We start from the raw sequence: 25,959 nt of genomic DNA, 5'->3' as shown, positions 1-25,959 counted from the left end.
GGATGTGATCAAGTCGTACTGACTTGAGATTTTAGAGATAACGAAATTAGTACATAGTTTTAACTATTTCCTCCTTGAATTTCTAGTTTACGCACACATTGAATGGAAGTTTACACCACAAATTTCGATTTGATAATTTTACTTCCAAAATTTGATACAAATGTGCAATATTAATTGCATAATATCCTGAAAGGCATTGAAATTTATCAAAAATTTCGTCCAAGTTTTTGACGGGTTTTTCGTGCTCATATGTCCGATATTTTCAAAAAGGAAGGAAGAATAGTAAAATAAGTTTTTTGACTAAAATTAGCATTTTTCAATTCTCGGTTTTAAATTATGTTTATAGAAATTTATTACATAACAAATTTTACGCACATCAAAAAATATATTTAAGATAGATGACTGTTTTTAAAGTTCTTGGTGAATATAAAAAAATATTCGATTAAAAAATTCGATAATTTTGAACCACTTTCTTTATAAAATCGTCTTAGTTTTGTATCGTAATTCATTCTTTGAGAAGTTAAATTATACAAATATGAAGATAACTAAGTTTTAATGCTAATTTTTCCAAATTAAATTTTGGTAAAGTTTTTTACGAAAATTCTTATAAATTGTGATTTAATGCATATTTTTTTCTATTCATATTTAGTATAATAATTTCTCAACATATTCTGAAGTTTCTTAAATACGAAACAAGTAATTTGATCATTAAAAAAAAAATTCGGTTGTTTTAATTCAACATACTGCAAATAAAAAAAGATTAAATAGGGTTTGATAAATAAAGAACAAATCGAAATACAGTTTATTTCTTAGTTAAGGAACTAGTACAAACACTTGTTATCTACAAAATTTTAAAAAAGCTATATTTCTTCTAATTTTCAAAATAACTTTGGCTTTTATTATTATACTTTATTTTATTTTATAAAGTATTTTTTTAACCAATTTATCTTACGCAGAAATTCGGAAACTAAGAATTTATATCATTTCTCAAAAAATTCACCCCAAACTTAGCACACACACATTCATAAGATAAATGAATTATTCTATTTTTCCATAATTATTTCAGAAATTTAAATTATTAAAATAACTGAACATTGGGTCGTCTAATTGTAAAGAGAAAAAACGCTTCGAGAATTCATTCAATGGCGATTCTCCATCTTTTTTCGACGTGGAAACATTCAAATAATTGATTTAAATTGTTCCAGAGCATTCCGATCGTATGTTGACAGTTATACGCATGCTCTAGGTTTGCCTACCGTTGCCATAGCAACATTTGCGCATTTTCCTCAGAGTGCCGCAGTTCACTCCAAGGAGAGGAGAATCTATTTATAGCTGAACATCGGCACGTGCGGAGGTCACGCTCGTGCAGGGATAAAGATCTTCGAAAGGTAACTGAATTCCGAGAAGAGATCGATCGATGCAGTGACCGTTTTTCATTTATGAAAACTTCAACTAACTGCAGATTCAATTACAAGTTTTTCTTTCTCAGCGAGTAGAAAGTCATGGCACCGGATAATTCATACGTTTTATGTTTATTCCGATAGTAAATCAATGGAAATTAAAAATTTCTTTAATAATTTAAGAATATATTGTCAAATAATTTTAAAACAATTTTAAGTTTAAAAAAAACGAACATTGGGAGTGTTCTCTTTAAAACTATCTCGATTATTCTTTCATAAAGGTCTTTTCCCCCACCTTACCATAAAATTGTGAACTATGGGGAAGGTCATAAGTACTCAAATATTATCGAAGACTTACACATCAGAATTTTGAGTTTCGTAATAAAGAAAGCCGATATTTGAATATTGTTAACTTAACCTTTGAAGATTTGCTATTAACAGTTAAAAAACTGCTTAATAGCAAACGATCTTTGTCACTATTTTTTCGGAGGAAAAATGCGATTAATTGCTGACATGCGGTTATTACCCAAGTATTAGAAAAATCCGAATGTATATTTTGAAAGCATTTTTTCCGAACCGATTAAAACCGAAATGAGACAAAGCTACAATTATAGTCTCAAGATGGCATATCAAATTTCATCTAACTTACTGCATTTATATGCATGCGAAAGTACAGAGATGTTCAATCCTTTGGTAAATGTGGTTTAACAATAGATAAGGATACACATTTTAAATGCTAAAACTGAAAACCAAATTTTATTTACTTAAATTTTGATAGTTTTGAATTATTAGACCGACAGATGATCAATTTGGGTGGATTTGATTACAAATTTGATGCACTTCAGATAAAATCTGCGAATCAGATTTTATTCCTCCTACTCTTTATTTTATAGTTATTGTGCTCACTTGGCCAGACAGACTTCCTCTGAATGGATTTCGTTCAAACTGTAACAGAAATTTACAAATTTATTATGATGTGTCCGCGGTACTACGGAAAGGGGGTGCAGTAGCTTCTGAGGGTAAAGACGCCTGAGCATCCGAGGGCAGAAGTCTGACTTCTAGCTCATATGAAAATGAAACTCACACATTCGCTTGCACAACCCCTTTTTAAAGGGGGGGGGCACATTCACACACATCACAGATAGAACACAGATGAAGAACAACCATGCCGGAACCGGGATTCGAACCCGGGAACCACGGGGAAGATGCGCTACCCCTATGCAAGGACGCTGGCACAAATTTATTATAAAGACCATATATCGAATTTCATTCGTCTAGCTCAAAGCATTTGAGATATCGTGTTCACAGACATACCACAAATGTGTTCTTTAAACTTGGATGTCGAAAACATGGAGATGTGTCGAAATTTCGAGTTTAAGTTTTTGACTATTAATAATACTTTCTCTCAGTATAGTTTGTATAAATTAAAGAATCAGTGATGCAACTTTTATTTCCGTGTAATTTCTCCGATTTTGATTATATTCAGAAATATTTTGAAAAAAAAAAAGAAATCTTACAACAATACTTTTTATTGTTTTAATATTTGTATTTATATACACATTAATTGCAGCGACACTGAATAGTTTGTTGTCAGTTATATAAGTAAGAATACATTTTTAAACATAATATCAAGGGAGATTAATTAATCGTAAAACAAATTTTCAGGACTTGACGTTCATATCTGAGGGAGGGGCATTGTGAATGTCAAAATTTGATAGAGCTACTTATTCGGCGCGTATATACTTTGAGGGCCATAATGTGCACTTCCAAGTCATTTTTTAAAATTTTCAATAATTAAAATTATGCTAGATTAGCTTTTTTCTGAATATCGGAACTTAATTATATTAATGTCCCGTTTTTAAAGCAACATTAGGGTTTTTGGAAAGGATCTCAATTTTTAACCACGGTCAGATGACGAGGGTAACACCTGAGTTGCGCACACACAGAGCTTGAGGAATAAGAAAGTGAAGTTGAAGCATGAAGACAGACAATATGCAAGTGGAAAATAAATTATTCGCGTAGTTATGCTTTTAAAAGCACTCATGGAATTCATAAGAGGCAGAACAAATATGCGATTAAAAGCACGACTTTACCACAATTTGATACTTAAAATATTCATCTCTGCAAGCTGGAAGGGAAAGACAGATTCCTTTGCTTCCAAGTTACAATCAAAAAAACTTAAACTGATGTTAGAAACGATCAAAATTTAGGTGTGAAAATCACTTTTCAGCTCTAGACTTCTAAAATATTATAGTTATCGAAAAACTTTAAATACAAAAGCTGTTCGTCTTAATTTGGCGCTCATTTGGCTAATTGCATTTATTTTTATATCTCCAATATTAAGAAAGCCATAGCGAAATGAAAATTTCAGTCCTTTTACTAACTAGTCCGAGATTTTTACATTTCTAACATATTCCAAGCCAATTAAAATGAAAAAAAAAATTATTCTAGTTATGTTCATAAGATAACAGAGCAAAGCTTTATGTGGATTATATATATATATGCGCGCATATGTTTTGAACGAAGTACGATTTTCGATTCTTGGAACCATGATCGTTGAAGAACCGAAGAAATTTTCCTGAAGTCTTGTTATGAGAAGCAGTGCAATAGGTAGTCTTCCTATAGGAATCAACCTAAAATGATTGTCTAGGGAATCAAATAAGCTACGCATAGAAAATTATTGGAATTAAACATTATCAACATTCTAGATGAATAAACAGGTCGCCAAAGATGGTTAGTATTTAGAAGTATACCAGAACAATGCATTAATACAAAATATTAAATATACAGCAGATGAATACACTACATTTTAACGTAAATCTAAGTGAATGGCTAAATTTAGGTCATGATGCAAAATGTCGAAATAAAAACCTGAAAAAAGCGTAAAAAAATAAACAGATGTAAATAAATAATTCTTCAAATTCTATCAACTATCTAGATCAAATCTAGATTATATCAAAAATCTAGAAAATTCTTCACGACTCAATTTGTTCATAAAAGCAGCAAAATAACTTTTTCAAAGAGATACGATTTTAAGATTAATATCTTTATTCATTGGCTCTGAATTTTTATTATCTTATACGATTATTAACGCCATATGCTTGATGGGGTTGGTTAACATGATAAGAAAAAAGACGACGGTTGAAAATATGTCTACACACCTGTTAAAATAGTAACGAAATCGATTAAAGATTGTCTGGAGTTGTTTACTAGCAATCAAATCCATGTCAGCCATTGAAACTTTTGTTCAACATTTCGGATCTTTTTCTCGTTAGTTCTTACTAAATAGTCTAGGCGATTTTCTGATGTAAATGTTGGCTGGAAAAAATATGCACATAATACATTCTTAACACATAATACATTTCTTTATAAATTTTTAATGTTAGAAATGATCTGAAAAATTCTCCATTTTTTTAAACAAAATTTTATTCTATTTTATTGAATACTACAATAGAGCATAGCCGTGATTCCAATTTTCATTCTGACTTATTTAATATCGATTCATTTGTGATATTTAGTTAAACTCAAAGAAATCAGAAACATGGATATTTGGCAAAATTTTGAGTTACGATATTTCAACGATTATTATACTTTCTCTTTACGTACATCATATAAAGGAAAAGGAGAAAGTAAATCACTTTAATGAAAATGCTTTGTCTCTTTAAAAATTTTATTACCTTCCTGTATATAAAATAAAGACTATTGTAATTTCAAAACGAACCATTAAACCATTGATGACCTCTAGGTTCCAGAAGAAAAAAAATGATGGCTCCTTAAGGGCAGTTTTTCTTTTGTCCTAGAAGCTTTGAAAAGATTACTATGAGTAATTAGAAAAAGTATAAGTAGCATGGAAAAAGTATAGAAATCCACAAAAAATTTGAAATCGAGTTTTTGACGCATATCCATGTTTTAGATCTTCCAGAGTTCGAAAACCACATATATTCAGCATATGTCTACTTGTCCATCTGTGACAAAAGTAAATCGAAAAAATTTTGATTAGATGTAAAGATCATGTCCCAAATGTCATCCATCACTTGGTAGATTTCTATTAAATTGTGAGCGAAATTCAGAGAGTCTGGCTGTCCGAATACAAGTTAACATAATTACAAAGCGAAGGGAGCTAGATGGATAAAATTTGGTGCATTGATTTAATATCTAAAGTATAGAAACGAAAGAGGTTAATTTTACATGCTAATGACACAAACTCGATAAAAACGTGACTTAAATATACCAAACTGTGTGTGCGATTTTGTGACTGCAATTGGAGATGTTTTAAATTTGAGTTTAAATTAGCAACGAAAAACCGCATCTAAAGCAAATTTGATTTTCAGGTACTATTAACCACATACCAGGGACTAATCGCCAAAAAAAATCGCCAAGGATAATATCAGATTCAGTAAAACTGCTAAATTCATACCATCTTCATAACGATTGTCTGCTAATACCGAGTTATTTGCTAAGGCCTTCGTGTCCTTATTTATAATCTACAATTTTATAGGGAAGGAATGGCGCAACAGTTTCAATAGAAAATATGCGAGAAAGTTCTAAGCAGACCACTCTCGCTGGTTAACATTATAATGGTTATAGGATGCCTGATTATCTCTAAATTGCGTTACGTGGCATTAATGATAAATTATTCCTCAAAACGTTCTATTGGGCAGACCGCTGAACCTGGTCCTATCAAATTTGGCACCTCGTTGCTTTGAGTATTAGGCACTCACTAATGAAGGGTTTCTCAAAATTGTAATTACCTTTTTATTTAAAATTAAACGAAAAGTTAAAGCTTTTGAAAATAATTTCTAAACACTCTTACATATCAGTCACTTTTATACCAATTCAAGATTCAAAATCGTAATTTTTCGCGATATCAATTTTATTTCTTCTAATTATAAATCTCTAAAAAATAAGCAAGCATATTTTGCAGTAACACTTTATCATACTGTGATCTTTCGGATTAAAAAATAAATTCGTCTTTCTCATACTTCCAAGTCGTTAGAGCAAGTTATTAAAATTGCTAATCGCTTGACTTTACTTTCTAATGTACGTAATATAGAGAAAGCTAATCGTCAAAAAATTCGAGATTTTGTCGAATCCCCACATTTTAGAAATCCTTGCGCTCGAGAAAATGTCCGTCTATCTGTGACAAAGATAAGTCAAACGCTTTGAGCTTGACGACAGAAATTCGGTACAGGTCTTTACACCAAATTTGCAGATTTTTTTTTATCAAATGTTCAGCATTATCCGTTCAGAGGAATCCGGCTGTTCAAATATAACACGATAACTACAAAAGGAAGAGAGCTAGATAGATAAGATTCGATACACAGATTTAACATCTATAGTGTAGACACCTGTCAAAATTTGTGACAAAACCAAAAAAATGTTGACTGTCGGTCAGTATTTACTTCAAAAATATGTAAATGCGGTAACTCAAAATTTCAATGATTTTAATGTATCAAATTTTGGATGGATTTTGTGACTACAAGTATAGTTTGGCGACAAATTTTTGTTTAAATCGGTGGATAAAAACTTGTATCCAAAAACTGAATTTGTATTTTAGACTATTAACCACACACCAGGGATTAATCTACAAAAAAACTCGCCAAGGACAAGACGAAAGATAAAGTCAAAAAGCTAAATTCGCGCCAAAAGTTATTTCTTAACTATTGTACGCCATTGCCATGCATTCTCAGGAATGACAAGAGTATACGAGAAAGTTTTGGGAAGACAACCACTGGTTTATTGTTACGAACAATTTAAGAAAAAAGCGTTCGAGATGATTCAGCTTTTCCATGAGGTTTTTATCTTTTTAATTGCTATTATGGCTTACAAATTTAATATCAAAAATTCTAAAGTTCAGTCCTTGAATCAAGAACGCCAAAGCTCATGAAGGGGTTAAAATGGAAGCTATCAGTTCTTTAAAAGTTAATAAAGCATATATTTCGGAGCTTTATGATTATAATGAGTTATTTGAACAATGGCATAGCGATCGATGGGATTAACATGTTCGCTGCCACCGTTTATACTTATAATTCGGATAAGCTATCTAATTAGATGACTCATTTGTTAGTTTTAGAATAAAGGTCATTTAATCCTTTGATTACACTTATTTGAAAATACTTTTGTATTTGAAGCGCATTTCATTTTTTGAACATGTGTAGGATTTTACGTAAGAATTCATTTGTTATTCAGAATATATACTACATGACATGGAGATAACTTAAGCTATTTAGAATTACAAAAAAAAAAAAAAAAAAAAACATGTAAAGAAATTTAAACAAATACAGAACGTTCCGATACGTCAAATCTATCCAAAGGGTTAAGCAGTAAAGAGGTATCGGCCTTGCAAAGCAAAACGGAAGTAAATTGCAATAATGCACATAATACAAATGCAATAATGCACATAATACAAATGCAATAATGCACATAATACAAATGCAATAATGCACATAATACAAATGCAATAATGCACATAATACAAATGCAATAATGCACATAATACAAATGCAATAATGAATGTACTTTATTTCAGATGACATTTAACCTTCAAACATAATCGATTTTGAATAGTTTATACTTCGATTAACGTCAATAGAACTGAGAAATAAATCGCACTTTTAAAAGAAAAATTTCAAATTTATAAAAAAGCACTTGACAATTTTATCATACTCTTCAATTTATTATTTGTAAAGAAACTCACGTTTTCTATTTAAACTTTTAAGTGCAAAAATTGTCTTCACGATGTACGCCAATTTCAATACATAGGTACTTCTCTTACAAATATAAGATAAGAAACAAAAAATGGCAAATTCAAATCTAGAGGCAAAATGAATAACAGTTTAGGAAAATTATACAGCATAGTAGATATATAAAGTACAGCTGTACATATAGAGCTGAAACAACAATAAATAAAGTGAAAAAAGATGAATATAAGAACAGAATGAATATAGTAGAAGCATTCTGTTCTTTTATTCTGCATTTCTCTCGTTAAAAGTTTGAGAAATACGTTTTCAGAAACATCTGGAAAGGACGGTATCATAATGAAAAAAATTAAGCGGCGAACTAAAATTACTTACACTTTTCCAGAACTCATCCTTCGAAAAGAGCACGGGCATTATTAGCACATTTATCTTGTTTATTTCCCGATATTGACCTATCTTACCCAAACAGTATACATTTTAAATCTTTAGAATTCGAAAAAGTGAAACAGTCGCAGAAAATTTTGTCTTTGCTAAGCTTGCCAATTTTCAGTACAATTCTTTCTTTACCCATTCTTTCCTTTAACACTAATCTACAATGGTTGATAAACTAATGTAGACAATCGGAAAAGTTTATAAATTAATATATAAATAATAATAACTGTAAAAAACTTACCGATTCCGCATAATTCCTCTTAATTAAGTTGTATTTACTAAGTTGAATGCATCTTATAATATACAAGATGCATTCAGCTTAGTAAATACAACTTAACTAAAGAAAGAATAAAAAATGTAAGGCACCTCAATGCAGGATTAATACTGTAATAGATTAATATTTGAACATATTTCTTTTAGTCGCTGACAAAATTTTAATGCGCATGGGCATGCTTTCTATATGCTGTTTTGCGCATTCTTTTTACTGAGGATTGTGATGCCATACATTTATTAAATTTCCTACTAGTTTTAATTTAGTTATTGTTATTTCTTAGCCACTTTCAGGTATTGGGATCTGAAAATTTTCAATCGAATTCATATCCAAATAATTGCCTGATCAAGACAAAACTGGGTTCTTGTTGTCAACTAAGAAGAAGGTTGTAATATTTCTTACTTTATGACAATGTTGCGCTGAATCATGCTCAATTATTTTTCAGGGAATTATTTTCGAAGTTAGGACACAAGACAAGTTCGCTATACTTCTTTGTATTGTACTTGCCTCGAGGCTCATTGAATTACCTGAAGACATCGAGATCCCTTGGAATTGATTATAGAATATACCGTAAATTTTGGGGGATTTACCTCTTAACGAGCCAATTAGGGAGAAGGTTTTTGCCTGAAGTCTTGTCTGACAAAGGTAATTTCATTTACCAGTATTAGAAACATAGGCTCGTTCTGAGGAGTACACTTGAAGATTATGAAAAAAATTGTTTATTCATATAGACAAAGTCGAAAACATAAAAATATCAATAATTTCAATATCTTACTTTATTCCAGTCATCAACCATCATATGGCAATACTCACAGGTCTATGTAAGATGTTTTTCTTAAATTGTCTTAGCATTTTTTAAAATTTTATTTCAGGGCAGTATTCTGACCATTTTTTTTTTTTTTTCTGTAGCCGTCTTAGGATGCTTTTTTCTTTTTTTTTTTTTTTTTTGGAATAACTATCCAAACTTCTTGAACCAATTGGGTTAATGTTTTTCCTATTTTTCTAAACAAATATTCAGCCCACGGTGGCCTGGCTTCGGAACAAGAGGGTTCAGATTAAAGAGCCGATTCAACTGAAGAACCGCCGTGTAAGCAGGTCTGGTGTACGCTAAATCCGTCGGAGCAAAATGTCCTCCCGCTGGGGTGTTGTGGAAGTTTGGTGAGGGGGTGCCAGCTACGGTGTTTTCCTCGTCATCTGACCGTGGCTCAAAATTACGAGGCGCGTTCCAAAATAGCCCTAGTGTTGCTTTACAAAACGGGACATTAATATAACTAAACTAAACTAAACAAATATTTCTAATTATTTTATAAACGTACAATGTTCTTGCCACAATTTATCACTTCATTTTGAAAAAAAAAATCTCATTTTTTAAAATTTTAAATTAATCTTTATTTTGTTAACAAACGATTTAAAACACGTGAAATATCTGCTATCTTCCTTTGGAAGTAATCTATCTGCAAGAGATGCGCTTTTATACCTGATTTTTTCCATGGAGAAAGATATGCACCTTATTTCAAAATTGCAGATCTATAAAATGAGAATATTCTAGAAAAAGTAAGATTATTCGTGAAGAAAGGCTGTTATTAGCAAAGTGCTTAAGTGGTACCCTAATTAGACTTAACATATAGAATATATAGTATGTGAACTCGATAATTCAAAAGCGTAAAAAGCTATATAGATATCATTTGGAACATAGTTTTATCATTAGAAGTGCAGAAGTGTATTAAATTTTGGACTAATCCGTTATTGACATAATCATCGATCTATCTGTATATTCTCATGTATATGAATGCGATAACTCAAAAATGCAGTGACTGAAAATTGTTTCCGAATGCTAGTGAAATTTAGTATATCGTCTTGTGGCTAAAAGTTTAGATAAGGATTAAAATTGGCATCTAATTAGTCGGAAGAAAAACTTCTAAAATTCATAATCGGTTTTCTTTGTTATAGTTGGAAATAAAAAACTCGATACAGATTTTGATTCAGTATTGGTCCTTTGCCGATTGAACTAATTGCTTCAAATTGGCTCCCGCACCTAAGGTGCTCAACTCAGTGCTATTATTAGATTTAAATTAAACAGGACAAATGCCTTAGACTCATTTTCAGAAGATTCAAAATTGAGTTAAAGAATTTAAGATAGGTAAAACGTATCATTTTTTACTTTGACAGATACAGTTTTTCACTTGGTAGCGTATCAAATATAGAAAAGAAAAAAAGAAAAAAACTAGTGGGAGTGATATCCCCAAAATATTATCTTATATTCTCTAATGAATGTATTATCCCAAGAGAATTCCTTGCATGGCATTGGTGTACAATAGATACGAAATATTAACCAGTGGGAATAAACCAGTGGGAGTGATCTCCCCAAAATATTACCGTATATTCTCTAATGAATGTATTATCCCAAGAGAATTCCTTGCATGGCATTGGTGTACAATAGATAGGAAATATTAACCAGTGGGAATAAACCAGTGGGAGTGATCTCCCCAAAATATTATCGTATATTCTCTAATGAATGTATTATCCCAAGAGAATTCCTTGCATGGCATTGGGGTACAATAGATACGAAATATTAACCAGTGGGAATAAACCAGTGGGAGTGATCTCCCCAAAATATTACCATATATTCTCTAATGAATGTATTATCCCAAGAGAATTCCTTGCATGGCATTGGTGTACAATAGATACGAAATATTAACCAGTGGGAATAAACCAGTGGGAGTGATCTCCCCAAAATATTATCGTATATTCTCTAATGAATGTATTATCCCAAGAGAATTCCTTGCATGGCATTGGTGTACAATAGATACGAAATATTAACCAGTGGGAATAAACCAGTGGGAGTGATCTCCCCAAAATATTATCGTATATTCTCTAATGAATGTATTATCCCAAGAGAATTCCTTGCATGGCATTGGGGTACAATAGATAGGAAATATTAACCAGTGGGAATAAACCAGTGGGAGTGATCTCCCCAAAATATTACCGTATATTCTCTAATGAATGTATTATCCCAAGAGAATTCCTTGCATGGCATTGGTGTACAATAGATACGAAATATTAACCAGTGGGAATAAACCAGTGGGAGTGATCTCCCCAAAATATTACCGTATATTCTCTAATGAATGTATTATCCCAAGAGAATTCCTTGCATGGCATTGGTGTACAATAGATAGGAAATATTAACCAGAGGGAATAAACCAGTGGGAGTGATCTCCCCAAAATATTATCGTATATTCTCTAATGAATGTATTATCCCAAGAGAATTCCTTGCATGGCATTGGGGTACAATAGATACGAAATATTAACCAGTGGGAATAAACCAGTGGGAGTGATCTCCCCAAAATATTACCATATATTCTCTAATGAATGTATTATCCCAAGAGAATTCCTTGCATGGCATTGGTGTACAATAGATACGAAATATTAACCAGTGGGAATAAACCAGTGGGAGTGATCTCCCCAAAATATTATCGTATATTCTCTAATGAATGTATTATCCCAAGAGAATTCCTTGCATGGCATTGGTGTACAATAGATAGGAAATATTACCTTCGGCTTGAATTTGACATTTTTTACTAAATCTATCATGTCATCCTTGGTGAGGTATTTTTTTTTATTTTTTTGCTGGTGATTAATCTCTGGTATGTGGTTAATAGTGTCCGAAAATCGGATTTGCGTTTTAGACGCGTGTTTCCAAACCGATTGAAAGGGCCGCGGTGGCCTGGTGGTAAGGTCTTGGCTCGTGAGCCGTTAGGTTTCAGGTTCGAGATCCGATTCCACCGAAGAACGGTCGTGTAAGGGGGTCTGTTGCATGCTAAATCCGTCAGGCTAAACGTCCTCCCGCTGGTGTGGAGAGGGGGGTGCCAGCTCAGGTGTCGTCCTCGTCATCTGACCGCGGTTCAAAATTACGAGGACCGTCCCTAAATAGCCCTAGTGTTGCTATACAACGGGACGTTAATATAACCAAACAAATAAACCAAACCGATTGAAACAAAAATTTGACACAAAATTGCACTTACAGTCACAAAATCCCATAATAAATGGGGATATAAAAGCGTTGTGTTTTTGAGTTACTGTATTATAGGTTTCTGAAAGTACAGACTGATAGACAGTTAACCCGTTGTTGGTTTTGTCTTAAACTTTGACATGTGTCTACACTAAAGATGTTAAATCTGTGTATCGAATTTTTATCTACCTCAATTCATTTTGTAGTTATCGTGTTAACTTATATACGGGCAATCGGACAGACAGTCTTTCTCTGAACGAATTTTGCTCAAAATTTGATATATAAAGCAATATAATATAAAGTACAAATACGTATTTACACAAATGACACTTTTTAGTCTCACTTTTCATAAATGTTCTGTAACAGTAAAGAATACTTTATTTCGATGTATCTATGAAGTTAAGATGCAGAAATGTTTTAGTTGTTTTAAAAAAAATTTTTTTTTTCGTACTTTACTGAAGGCTATGATATTAGCATGTTTTTTTGTTTTTTTTTTAATATTGAAAGAAAATTATTTTCTTCAACCATTGTTAACCGTTTTATGCATCTATGCTATATCCTTTTAATGATGGACATAGAATCGTCAGAAAATCAATAAAATGGACAGAACGATGTTTCGTCTGATCATTGGAAGGAGGGGGGACTTCATAGCTATTTTAGGTTCTAATCAATTTTCTTGTTATATATCTATAATGAGGTGAAAATTTTAAATACGTCCATAAAGTTCGGTTATTCATCACTGAAGTAGTGAAGCAGAGGGGGGGCTCCAAAGAAACTTTTTGCCCCGGGCCCCAAGTAAGCTACGTCGGGCCCTGTTGGTCTGTATGATATTTTGAAGGCTATTTTTCGGTCTGTTTGCTCATGGATATGTGAAACTATAATTGAAAAATATAATACCTATATAAATGAAATATCTGTTGTTTTATTGTCACCGAAATTCTGGTTTAGCTTAAAATTTTGTTTCCTATTAGGATGGGAGAAAAGGTCTTATATGGGTGCCTTCACTATATTATGAAGTGTATAACATCTCGTTTTATGCGAGTATACTGAAAGACGAACGAACAACGCTGAGTCCCTCACCTTTTCTTAATTACAAATCTTTAGATTCTTAAAACATAAAAAAAAAGTTGACTAAATTTTCGTTTTATCGGACTCCAGAGTATAGCTTTGTTGCCTGGCTAAGTTTGTAAAAGTAGTTAAATTACACGGTTAACAGCAAACTAAAAATAGTATATAGTAACAAGCATGTTTACTCTTGATATATCTTTACTATTGTTTTTTATTGTACTGTAAAATTACAACATTAAATATTTTTTTCATATGACATAAATGTAGATTCTTATTATCAAAATTGCAAGCTACTTAAATTTGATTCAAATATAAAAAAATAAATCCTAATATAATTATATACTGATAAATATATAAAAATAAATATACATATTTTCATAAATACACACACAAAAGAAAATCTTTTTCAAAAATGTTCCTTACTTTTTTTCATAAATTTATTTAAGTTATACCAAATATCGACAAAAAAAATTATATAAATATGGAGAAATAAAAAAAAAAATCACAATTTTTAAAGAATGAATTATATAATGCAATATATCTTGCATGCAATTTTCTATTTTCAATGAAATTTAAATCTTTTCTTTGCATTGAGGATTTCAGAAAAATATGCGAAACAATTTTTTAAAAATATAATTTTCTGATTATTGATATTCTCTTATACTATTTCTGTATTTTCTATATATTTTTTATATTTTGCATCTGTATTTTGTCTTGGTGTCGTTCGTTACACTATTTATTACTGCATATATATAAATGGGTATTTTATACCTTAAAGGGATTTAAGGGGTGTGCAACTTACCCGTGTCCTATTTCAGCCTCCCCCTGCAATTTACCGGTTTTGAACAGATGTGGATTTGAGGGCATAACTTACATTGTGTTCTCTCCCCAAGCCTCCTAAGGCCGGAAATGTATTATCTCGGTCGCCACGTGGAAAGGAGCGTACCCACCTGTGGAATGTGCTATGACCTTCATGGGTTTTTCGCCGCTCTGGGCCCCCCATAGCGAACACTTCTACTTCTTTCGACATCGTATTCACAAATAGACAGACGCATGTCATTCAAAATTGGCCGCGTGAAGGGACTCTTATTTAGAAGTTTATTAAATCGAAGAACTATCGAATTTTTGGACAATTGTACTTTCGCTCAGTATGCTTCATGTACGAGGAAATAAAAAATTCTTGCATTAACCATTTATGGAAAAAAAACAAAAATCTAATGATTTCTTCCGTTTTATTTAAAACTAGTTCTCTTTGGTGACAAACAGTACTCAGCCCAGAATATTTGTTTTATAACTGTTAATGCATTAAAGCGGGATGAATAACTATCTGATAGTACACCTTTGTTATTTGGTACGATTCAAACAATAGAAATTTAATAGAAATTGAAATTTCTATTTTTTTTTTTTTTTTTTTTGCTTGCTTTTGAAATAAAATGTAGATAACTGAGCTAATAATTTTATTTTTACTATGCTGAATCTAATGTTAAATTTTGACTGAAAAAAATGGGGAGGGAGGGGGCGCTTTTTGTGTTTTTAAGCCTAACCAATATATCTTTCAAAAAGAGCTAATTGACAAAAATTTTCTATTAATGAATTATGTGAATAATAAAAATTACCTTTTATTTATTCTCCTTGAAATGTTTAAAAGAATAATAACACGAAATATAATAAGGCTAAAAATCTATAATCAGAAAGCAAACACCAATTATCATACTAAAAGCGATATAAATTTGTATCTTAAGCGAGAAAATATTTTGTAATTCTATATTTATAAAATAAAAATTAAATTAATTTTATACAATGCGATACGAATTGGGAAACGAATTTTAAAAAGTGTATAGTATTAAATTGCGGGTAAGTGAAAAATGTACTTCAGAACTAATGAAATGAACATATCGAAATTTTCTTTTTATTTACCTTGTTATCTTTTTAAACACTTTGTTATCGTTTCTACAATTTTTACGAATAACAAAAATGGCACCAAAATATTTACAAAATAAAATAACGAAGGAAAATTAAATAAATAAATGCAAAATAAATTAAAAATTGCACAAATAATAAATCAAAATACAAAATCATAATATATTATCTCATGCAGTATTAATTATTAAGAAAAATAATATTTAACCTCGGGCGACTTAATTAGTCTGAAGAATAAAATATTGCAGATATGCCTCTATAAAACTATGAAATCAGTTTGATTTTCATTAGAATGGTATTGTTGCAAATCATTAAAAGTGTTTTATTTTAAATTTGTTAAAATTGGAGACAAACTTATGCCTCAACAAAACTAAGTTGGTTGAAAAAGAGAATTTTTTTGAATTTCAAAAGTGACAAAAAAGCTTATTTTTTGTTAGAAAATGTTTTGGGAAAATATCACGGAAAGCATCAAAATATAAATAATGCCTATAATATAAATGAAGAAATTTTAATTAACTTTTGGATTTATTTTACTACTTATTTTCCAAAAGTTTTCTTAATTTTTATTTACTTGTTTTAATTACTTTTGACCGCGATTTCTCTCTCGTTTTGAAAAGTTCATGAGCCACATTTCATTAAATTTGGACAAAATCTATAAATTTTTAAATGAACATATACACTGAATGACACACTACTTTACGTATTTAATGCGATATTTTAGGGACTTAAGAATTTTGATAACATTAATCGATTAATAACAATAATCGAATTGCTATATTAATCGAACAACTATATTTTAATTCTTCAGCACTGCATCCATTTTTTGAACATTAGCACACTCGCGGGGTCAATTAACTCGAAATTATCAGATACTTACTCCTTATCTTATTGGTTATTTGTATAGAAATAAAATATGGTCCGAGTTTATAAATGCTTTTCCATGTAATTATGTTCTTATTCTAGATATAAATGAGGATTTTAATAAGCAAAATCGAAGATGAACTTAGCCGCTTTTTTCATACCTTTTCTGTATTTATTTACTTTTTCCCTGTTCTATTCCGATAAAACTTATTGTTTTTAATGCAAGTATTTTCTTCCTGGATACAAATAGTGAAGGAGTAAGAAAAAAATCTATATTTTACATATAGTTTACATTTTTGTAATTTTTGAAAAAAAAAAAAAAAAAAAGAAGCTTATACATACAACTTTGAAAATTTATAATTTTCGTCTTTCATTTTTATATACATAATCAAAAAATATTTTTGTCATTACTCATTCAGAATGAAATTAATTGTTATCATAAATTGAAGACAATTTATTCATATCATAAAAGAATGCACCTTATGAAAAAATTTTCTATTTTTTTCACGAGTAGGAAGGAACTCGATCAGATTTTCTAGAGAATTCAGAAATTGCGTTTTGTTCTGATTCTGTATCATGATTACTTTCCAAAATTTCAAGACTATATCACGAATCTGAGCTATTATCATTTTGTCTATCAATAGGAAGACTTAAAAGATGTCTGAATTTGTGATTCTCACTGTCATAGCCATAACATTAAAAGAATCTGTTGTTCTAATCTTCTTCTAACTTTTCCATGAAGGCATAGGAAGTAACAGGTGTAAAATTTTATAAATTCCTAGACTGTCTAAACAAAAATGAAATGGTGGAGTTAAAAAGACCCCGTGCGTGTGCAGACATGTTAATCGTACCAAGAGGAATTGGTGGAAAAACATTTATCTCAAGGCTATTTATAATTTATTTTAAAAATAACAATTATTTCTTTATTTGTTGTTTATCAATAATTATTCTTTAATAGTTTTATTATATAACATTCATGTATTATTTTTGAAAACCTATGTTACATGCTCGGTTTTAAATTGCTACATGCTTGACTCAATCAAGTTTTTTTTTTTTTTTTTTTTTTTGTGTGTGTGTGTGTGTGTGTGTGTGTGTTTTGCTCAACACATTCTTCCATGTTGGAATCAACAATGTTTATTACTTATTCTTAGTCAAAGTTCACAATTTTTCAAAATTTTACAAAAAAGAGGCAGTGAAATTTTTAATGCGCAACTTTTGTGAGGACTCATTTTCAAAAACTTTCATACTTCTTAAGAATTTCAATTTCTTCTTTACCACTCAAATCAGTTCTCTTTCTTTTCATACCAATTGTTTCCATAATTTGCCAGCGATAATTTAATCGCTGGCAACATTGATTTATGGCTGTTCAACAAATTTGAAGCGAAATGTGGCAGTGTAGCTGTCATTTAAGCCGATCCAAGTCGCTCTAATCCAGACTAAAGAATCTGAATCCTATACCATTGTGGAAAATGATTCAAACCTGTTTCTTTACAAAAATTCCCTATAAGTCAGTCCTTACCGCTGGTTGAAGACCAACGATCAGTTAATTCTCTATTTTAAATTTGATAAGATTAAATGACGTATAACCACACTAAACGAAAATTTCTTTGTACATTTAAATACGGCGGTTTACGATCAGAAGATTTTGATATCATGAAGACGAATGGTAACATTAAGCGTGATCATGTTAAGTAGGGCCCTTTGTAATACACATGATAATCAAGCGCAAAATTAAACGCCCAACGTGGGGCTCGAACCCACGACCCCGAGATTAAGAGTCTCGTGCTCTACCGACTGAGCTAGCCGGGCTTGAACAGAAAGCATCCATTTAATAAATAGAAGTTTCTGTAGTATTTTTTTATCAACGCCAACATCTGTAGTTTCCCACGGTTCAATTTTTTTCTTCTCATAATTCTTTCCAAATTAAGCATTTCAACACCAGTTCTTATGCACTTAAAAAGATCCATGAAAATTTATATGATAGTTCTTTAATTACCATAATTCATTAATCCTCTTTAAATTAAAATTTATTTGAAAGGAATTGTTTGAAGATTTTATTCGAAAATTTTACGAGATAATTTGAGTTGTCTGCTTCCGAAAGCACACTCTTAACTTTCACTTTCTAAAATACAAAATACAAAAATACAAAATACAAAATAAATACAAAAATATGAAAGAATTGTAAGAAAAAATCGACCATTAAATCTTAAGGTATCTCCATATCTTAGCCAATCATGAGCTTAAAAAAAATTATATCTGTGAATATGATAACATGAAAACAGAGCCAGCTAGAGAAATGACATTTGGTACGCTGTCTTTCAACTAAAATTATGACCTCTTTTGTATTTTGGACTTATTTTAACAATAGGGAATCTGTTAATTCCTGCAACTATGTATATGATAACACAACGATGCATCAAGTTATGTAAAAGTGAATTTTCGAATATTGGAGCTTGTTGGTCAATGAGAAGAATGCCTAACACCAGAAGCTTAGCTACGGGGGTGACATTGACGGGAACATATAAATGACGAGGCGCCATTCTTGGGTTCACCATGGGGACAAACTATTATGCGTTTATGCTTTTTCATTTTTGAAATCAAATTTAATTAAGGGGTGGAAAAATCATCGCATGCCCAAACGCCATTTAGCCAGCTAAGTCACAAATGAAAACTCTAAGCGAGAAATACCATATTTTGTGCTAGGCAACACTTATTCTTACTACACCACTGAAAAAGCATATCCGATTCTCTTAACTACATACAGAAATTAAATATTATAATATATAAATAATAATATATAAACCGAAATAGCGAAATATAAATCGCGATTTAGTGTTGAAGCGTTAAAAAAACGTCGTGGGGGTATTGATTAGTTTTTACTTTCTCGTATTCGAATTGTAAAGGAAATATCACCATCTTCCTGAATACGAAAAACACATTTTTGGCATTATGCATATCTGTTTGTCTGTGACAAAGGTAATGCAGCTAAATAGCTGAAATTTGGAATATTGGATTACGACCAAATTTATAGATATCTGTCAAAATTTGAACGTAATGCCTTCACAGAAGTCTGTCTGTATGTCCGATTACAAGTGTACCAAAACTAGGAATATAAAATTACTTGTGTATCAAAGAACTAGGTATATAAAATTTGGTACATAAATTTAGCATTAAAATATAGATTCTTAAAAAATTTTGAACCAAATCTTTCAAAGAACCGTTGATCAAGAGATTTAAAAGGATCTCTTGACCATTAATCGCTTTGTACTTTCATATGCATGTGAATGTTATAACTCATATGAGGGATGATTCAAATATGTTATGTTATCTTGTGTGTTATATGATATGTTATCTTGTGTTACAACTGTAATTCCATGTCAGACTTTCATTTCATTCGGTCGGCAAAAAGGCATTTAAGACACATATTCGTAAGAATAGAAAAATGTTAGATTCATGCCAAGGATCTGTATTTAGTAACCATGTTCATGGTTCATTCGGTAAGGAATTCGTGATCTTATCCGAAGTCCCCAATATTTTGCAAAGGAAAGGGGGATAATGCGGCAGAATGTTATGAGCGAGGATAGAACCTGGGACCTTGTGGTTCGCAACCCAGTGACATGACCACAACACAAAAGCAATTGCTCGGGTAGCGTTGCTGTTAACTGGCTTATAAGGTTTTCACTACAATACTAACATCATTGTACAGTATACAAGAAAGCTCCAGGAAATCCATTGCTGCTGATTCTCCTTGAATTCATAAAATAAAACTTTACTAGCTTCTTGTGGCAACCCTGTTCATTCACCATAATAATAGCATTATTTAATCATGTTAACAACCTCTGGTGAACTACATCTTACCTCAAAACGCACAAAAGAAAGATTCAATTTTAATGTATATCATTTGAGAATAAATATAGAATATTGTCATTGATTAGCTATGAGTACAAACTGATACTTTTTATATATTAATCATTTAGATAGCTTTCGAATATAACAATGAAGTGTTCTCTCACAAATAGAAGAAGAAAAAGAGAAAGTACTGAATACAGATGCCATTATTTCCCTTCCTTTTGAAAAATATAAACGGGCCTTTCATTGAAAAGTAGTTATTCCTTTAAAAAATTGCACCTGCTTCTCTCCCATTTGCTTCTTAAAAAGTATTTGCAATGCTGTTTACTTTAGAGTGATTCATGTCTTCGAAGTTTTGACTATCTCTTTAATTGATAAACATTCGATACTGCTAAGGAGCAGCTGCCGCTTTGTTTTGTAATTTATACTACACACAAAAAATTATCACTTCGGAAATTGATTAGATATCCCATAACAAATAATATAACACAAGCAGAAACACGCACACATTTTTTTATTTATCTATTCTACCCTCTCACACTCATAAAAAAAATTGCTTTTTTGCGGTAATGATTACAGTTTGAATAGCATTCTACAATGTCATTAAATGATGAAATTGATAGTAAGCCATTATTAATTAAATACTGTATCATGTTTTCGACAACAGATAATTATATGCTGCTGAAGTCAGAATTTTTAAAACAATAATAATTAAATCCATCTTCTAATGAAATCATTTTCGGTCTCTTTAAAAATGTTCATATCATTGATATAATTCAATCAGTACTATTATATTTTAATAAATATTATTAAAAAAAACCCTGATTAAAAACAACTTATCCACAACTGCGGTCGTCTAGTCTGAATTGAGTCACTAAATTTTTTTCAATTAAGCTCTATAATAATAATAATAATAATAAAAATCTAAATATTATGTTATAGAAATCCAAAACCACTGAATCGGTTCAATTCAAATTTTGCTTACAATTACTATAGCGAGTAAGGAATTTTTTAGTGAATGTTTTGTAATAGTTTCTATTTGTTTAAAGCTGTTTCCATTTTTAAAAAATGCCATTTTATATTTTTGTTGGTATTCTTTTTGAATAAAAATATTATTGGCATTTTAAATCATTTTATTTATTTCACCCGAGTTTGCACTTGCAATGCTTAGTTAAACTTTAAATCATTCTTTAAAAATTATTAAAAACCTTGTCATTTAGGACAACTGATATTCTTTATCAAAATTTTTGCAACAATTGATATTTTTATTTCAATTTTAAAAAATATTGAAGAAGATAAGAGAATTTTGCATGTAATATATATCATTATTGTAATATTGTATATAATTTTTTTTCAAAGCAAATATTAGATATGTAGGTATTTTTAAATCCGAGTAATGTCAGTTTTATCAGCTAATAGGTATCTTTGTTATTATAGAAATTTTTTTTTAAAAAAAAAAGCTGCACTTTTTATGACAATCAAAAGAATAGTCAATCCTGAATTTCAAACGAAAAAAAAAAAAAAAAGGTAATAAAATTATTTAAAATATTGAAATTTCTAAGCTATACTATACTGAAATTTCTAAGCTGCATTTATGGTTATAACATCTCTAAGAAAATCATATTTTCTTCATTAATTCGACCCGTAAGAGGATTTTCTATGCTTTGCATTTTATACACACTGGTGCTATTACCCCTATTTTTTTCAAAAATGGACTTGTCCCATTTTTAAAATAAACGGCTCTTACGACAACTGTCTTGAATATAAACTCGCTATTGAGCCGCAGATGTTACTCATTCAATCCAGAGAAAACTAAACAACATACTGTTAGTAAAAACTATGCTTTGTTCGAAAATATTTATAGAAAAAAAAAACAGGATTAACCTTTATGTTTCTATTAATATATATATATATTCAGTTTCAAAGTTGCCATCAAAAATCATTTGTGTCAATCGATAAAAATTATAACTAAATGTTGTAGATTATTTATTTATACTTCATAAAAAGTGTTTTGTCGAAAACCTTTGTGGTAATGAAATTAACACAAATTCATTGCTTAATCGTCCAGATTTAATTTCTTATTCGAAATTCATTTTTTACTAATTTGCAGCTCCAAGACATTTCTAAAAATTCACATGTATTCTTGTTGATAAAGTCTAAATCCGTGATGAAATGGTTAAGAATTTAAGAATTAATTCCATCGGAAATCATTCGTAAATGTGGACTTACTCCATGAAACTTTTTATTTAATGTAAAACACCTTCAATTAGTTTTTATATGGAATTTCAAAGAATCAGAGACACAAGACAGATTTCGAGTTCAGTATCCGATCACAGTTAAAAAATCACAGCATCAATCTCTAGAGATTCTTGAGTATTTTCAAAATGAAACATTAATTCAGCATAATGGCTCGCGATTTTTTCCCCTTCTCTTTTTTTTAGATTAGTCATTTTATTTTTGAGTACCCTCTATTGCCATACTCCTTCCCTTACCTTAACTATACAATATGGTCATAACAGTTTTTCCTAATTGTAAATAATTTTTCCTAATTATAAAATTTTTACTTTGTAATAGCAATATCCTTAACTTTGTTTAAGTCTATGAGATAGCACAACTAATGCAAATATAATGATTTTACATTTTATTGTTAACAAATTAAGTGAATGAAGAAAAAAGTGCGCATGTGTTTGTTCCATGAATTCAGATTGGACATAACTGTTCAGCGTCAAACATGGGTCACATAAGGAACAAATTGTTTGCAACATCAATTGAAGATATTGATACATTAAAGTTAAGAGTTATGAATGCTGTGTTTAGTGTTACAGCCGAAATGTTGACAAGAATGGGAATACTGCCTTGACATTCTTCGAACTGGGATGCTGACATTGAAGTTCACTCATGTAAATGGTTTCATTAAAAACTTTATAAATGTCTTTACAATCAATCACAAACAACCAAATCGCTAATTTTTAGAATTTTTTTAAATATAATCAGGGAAAGATTTTACGACCACACTATATTTCGGAACAAAAAAAGTTTTGCTAATAATTAAATTAGTTCAAAAATCGAACTAGTGGAATTAAATAAATATAATTCAATAGGATTTATTTATGATTTTATTCTTTTCCTAGTTATTTTCTCATATATAAAATATACAAAGAGAAAATTTTGTAATCGATGAAAAAAAAAACTTGACTATGAGATTTTGATGAATCTCAACAATGCAGATCACCTCGAGTACGAAAAACATATTTTTGGGTTTACGTTTGGTCAATACGATAATTCAAAACCGCATTGAGCTAGAGGAATGAAATTTGGTATGGAGCCTTAATACCAAATTCGTAGATTTTTTTTCAAATTTTGGACTAAATCCGTTGAAGGAAAGTCTGCCCATCTATCCATGGGCACATGAATATGATAGATTATAAACATAAAGAACTAGAGGGTGATATATAATTTTATTATCAATAAAGCAAATGTATCCCAAATTTTGAACCATATCCATCAAAGGGATGACCATTTATCCTTCCGTTTACATATACATATGTAAGCGCGTAATTCAAAAACGGAATGATTTAGAAGTTTGGTACGATATCATTTTGTGACCCAAATTGTGGATATGTTTAAAGAGTTGGATCTAAACGGTGGAAAGGTAGACGTCCAAAAGGAGGAGGTGAAAAGGAGGTGAGGAGAGAAAATTCTTTTTTTGGGAACTCTCCTCCTTCGATATCCCTGCAATACTTCAAGGGATACAGACTCTTCTATAGGGAGTCGAAACAGAAAGTGTTATATAAAAATTACTGTTGCTTTTCATGATTACACAATAATTTAGTGAAGATTGTTGCATGGGTGAAATGACGTGAAGACGCAGGTTGTCTTTTATGTGGTTTATTGGTAACATCAACAACAAAGGCACATGATTACGCCATAGTGTAGTAATCTTAGAGAACTATACATAAAATTTCTCGGGAGAAAGAGAGTCGAGATCACACTCTCCCTAGTACAGAAGTCAAGTTCGCTTTTACTGGAAAAAAAATACACTAAATCAAGAGGGAGACCATGTGATATTTACATGATTGGCAGCTAGCTCCGCCCAGGAAGACCACGTGGTGAACTGAATTCTTAACATTATATTCCAACAAGATAATATTCCTGTTGATTACTATACAAACGGTTACTATTTTGCCCATCACTTGTTTTGCTAAGTCGAACGAAAACAGTTTTGAAATATGGTCGCATTATCCTACAACTAAAACTGATAAAAAATGTTTATGATAATTAGTTATTCAAATGAAATCAAATTTTTAATGGAATTCTCCGAGTTTGCTTGACGAAGGATAAAGTTTACTGGTAGCTTAAGACGAGTATGGGTTGTTTATTTTTTCACAAGCTCTGTCTTTTCTAGAAAGTTATACAATATTTTGTTGATTTTACAATTAGTGTTTGATATTTTTCTTGCACTGCTCCCAGAAAGTTTTCGGAAATAAAATTTTATATATATATATATATTTTTCATTTTGAACCTTTATATTTTATTATTTCTGTTTGTCAAATATCAAAGCCTATCTTCCTTAAATGTCGATAAAAACAAAATTCATGATATTGTCGATATTTCCCACACAATATCTACCAAAATTTTTCCGGACAAATTTATCGATTGGCATTGCTTAAGCCGACAGCTTGATACCACTGATTGTTTATTCTCTATCTCTATTTCTGATAAAAAAAATGTGTATGTATATGTGTTGGAGTTCTACAAATTACATGGTTTGATCTACAGCTACAAAATTTGGCATATATATCTCTTAGAGTGTGGAAATGTAAACCCGAGAGTGATTTTTTAAAAATTTTAATTAATTAAAAATTAGGCTTAATTTTAGAGTTTTTCAACGATATATATTATTGAATAAAAATAAAATTTACATCATTTCAAAATTTAAAAAGATATATCTTTTTAATGACTAATTTAATAGGCACAGAAACTTTTTATTAATTTTGGCAATTTTTAAAAAAATATTATTTTTTTGTCTAATATATTGTATTGTCGCAGTTTAAAGTTTCATCAAATAATTAATTGCGTGATTTTTTTTCCATTGTTAAAAGCTGAAGAAAAAATGAATTATGTTTAGTATTTGTGTTGTTTGCAAGACCAATAAAAAAGTGAAATTACAATATCACACATTGTCGCAGTTTAATGTTTCATCAAATAATTAATTGCGTGATTTTTTTTTCCATTGTTGAAAGCTGAAAAAAATGAATTCTGTTTAATATTTGTATTGTTTACAAGACCAGTAAAAAAGTGAAATTACAATATCACAAAATTTAAAAGACTGATGAACCCGATATTTACATTTTTAGTAACTGTATATTGTCATGGCATTGGGCTTCATTAGGACAACTCATGTAAACAATGAGTAGAAAATAAAAAATTTAAAATAATGCGACTTTAAT

At 30.4% G+C, this 25,959-nt stretch overlaps 1 protein-coding gene and 1 non-coding gene across 5 annotated transcripts in view; both read right to left on the bottom strand.

The window, feature by feature from the left end:
• The window catches only part of LOC129971652 (putative uncharacterized protein DDB_G0286901), a 43,255-nt gene extending 34,182 nt beyond the window's left edge, over window positions 1–9,073 (bottom strand). For 2 of the 4 annotated variants that reach the window (XM_056085611.1, XM_056085613.1), the window contains exons 1-2: window positions 8,772–9,073; window positions 4,562–4,718 (exon numbers count right to left, since the gene is read on the bottom strand). The gene's annotated coding sequence lies outside the window, so the exon portion shown is untranslated. The remainder of the gene's footprint in view (window positions 1–4,561; window positions 4,719–8,771) is intronic. The other 2 variants (XM_056085610.1, XM_056085612.1) reach the window with 1 other exon arrangement.
• A 9,322-nt stretch (window positions 9,074–18,395) lies between these two features.
• On the bottom strand, window positions 18,396–18,468 carry Trnak-cuu (transfer RNA lysine (anticodon CUU)). Its single transcript has one exon. It is a non-coding gene; the product is annotated as a tRNA-Lys (tRNA).
• Between the last annotated feature and the right edge of the window lie 7,491 nt (window positions 18,469–25,959).

Source organism: Argiope bruennichi, chromosome 6, assembly GCF_947563725.1.
Source record: "Argiope bruennichi chromosome 6, qqArgBrue1.1, whole genome shotgun sequence".
Lineage (NCBI taxonomy): Eukaryota > Metazoa > Arthropoda > Arachnida > Araneae > Araneidae > Argiope > Argiope bruennichi.
Note: the sequence above shows the minus strand (reverse complement) of the source record. Positions and strands in the feature narration are given on the sequence as shown.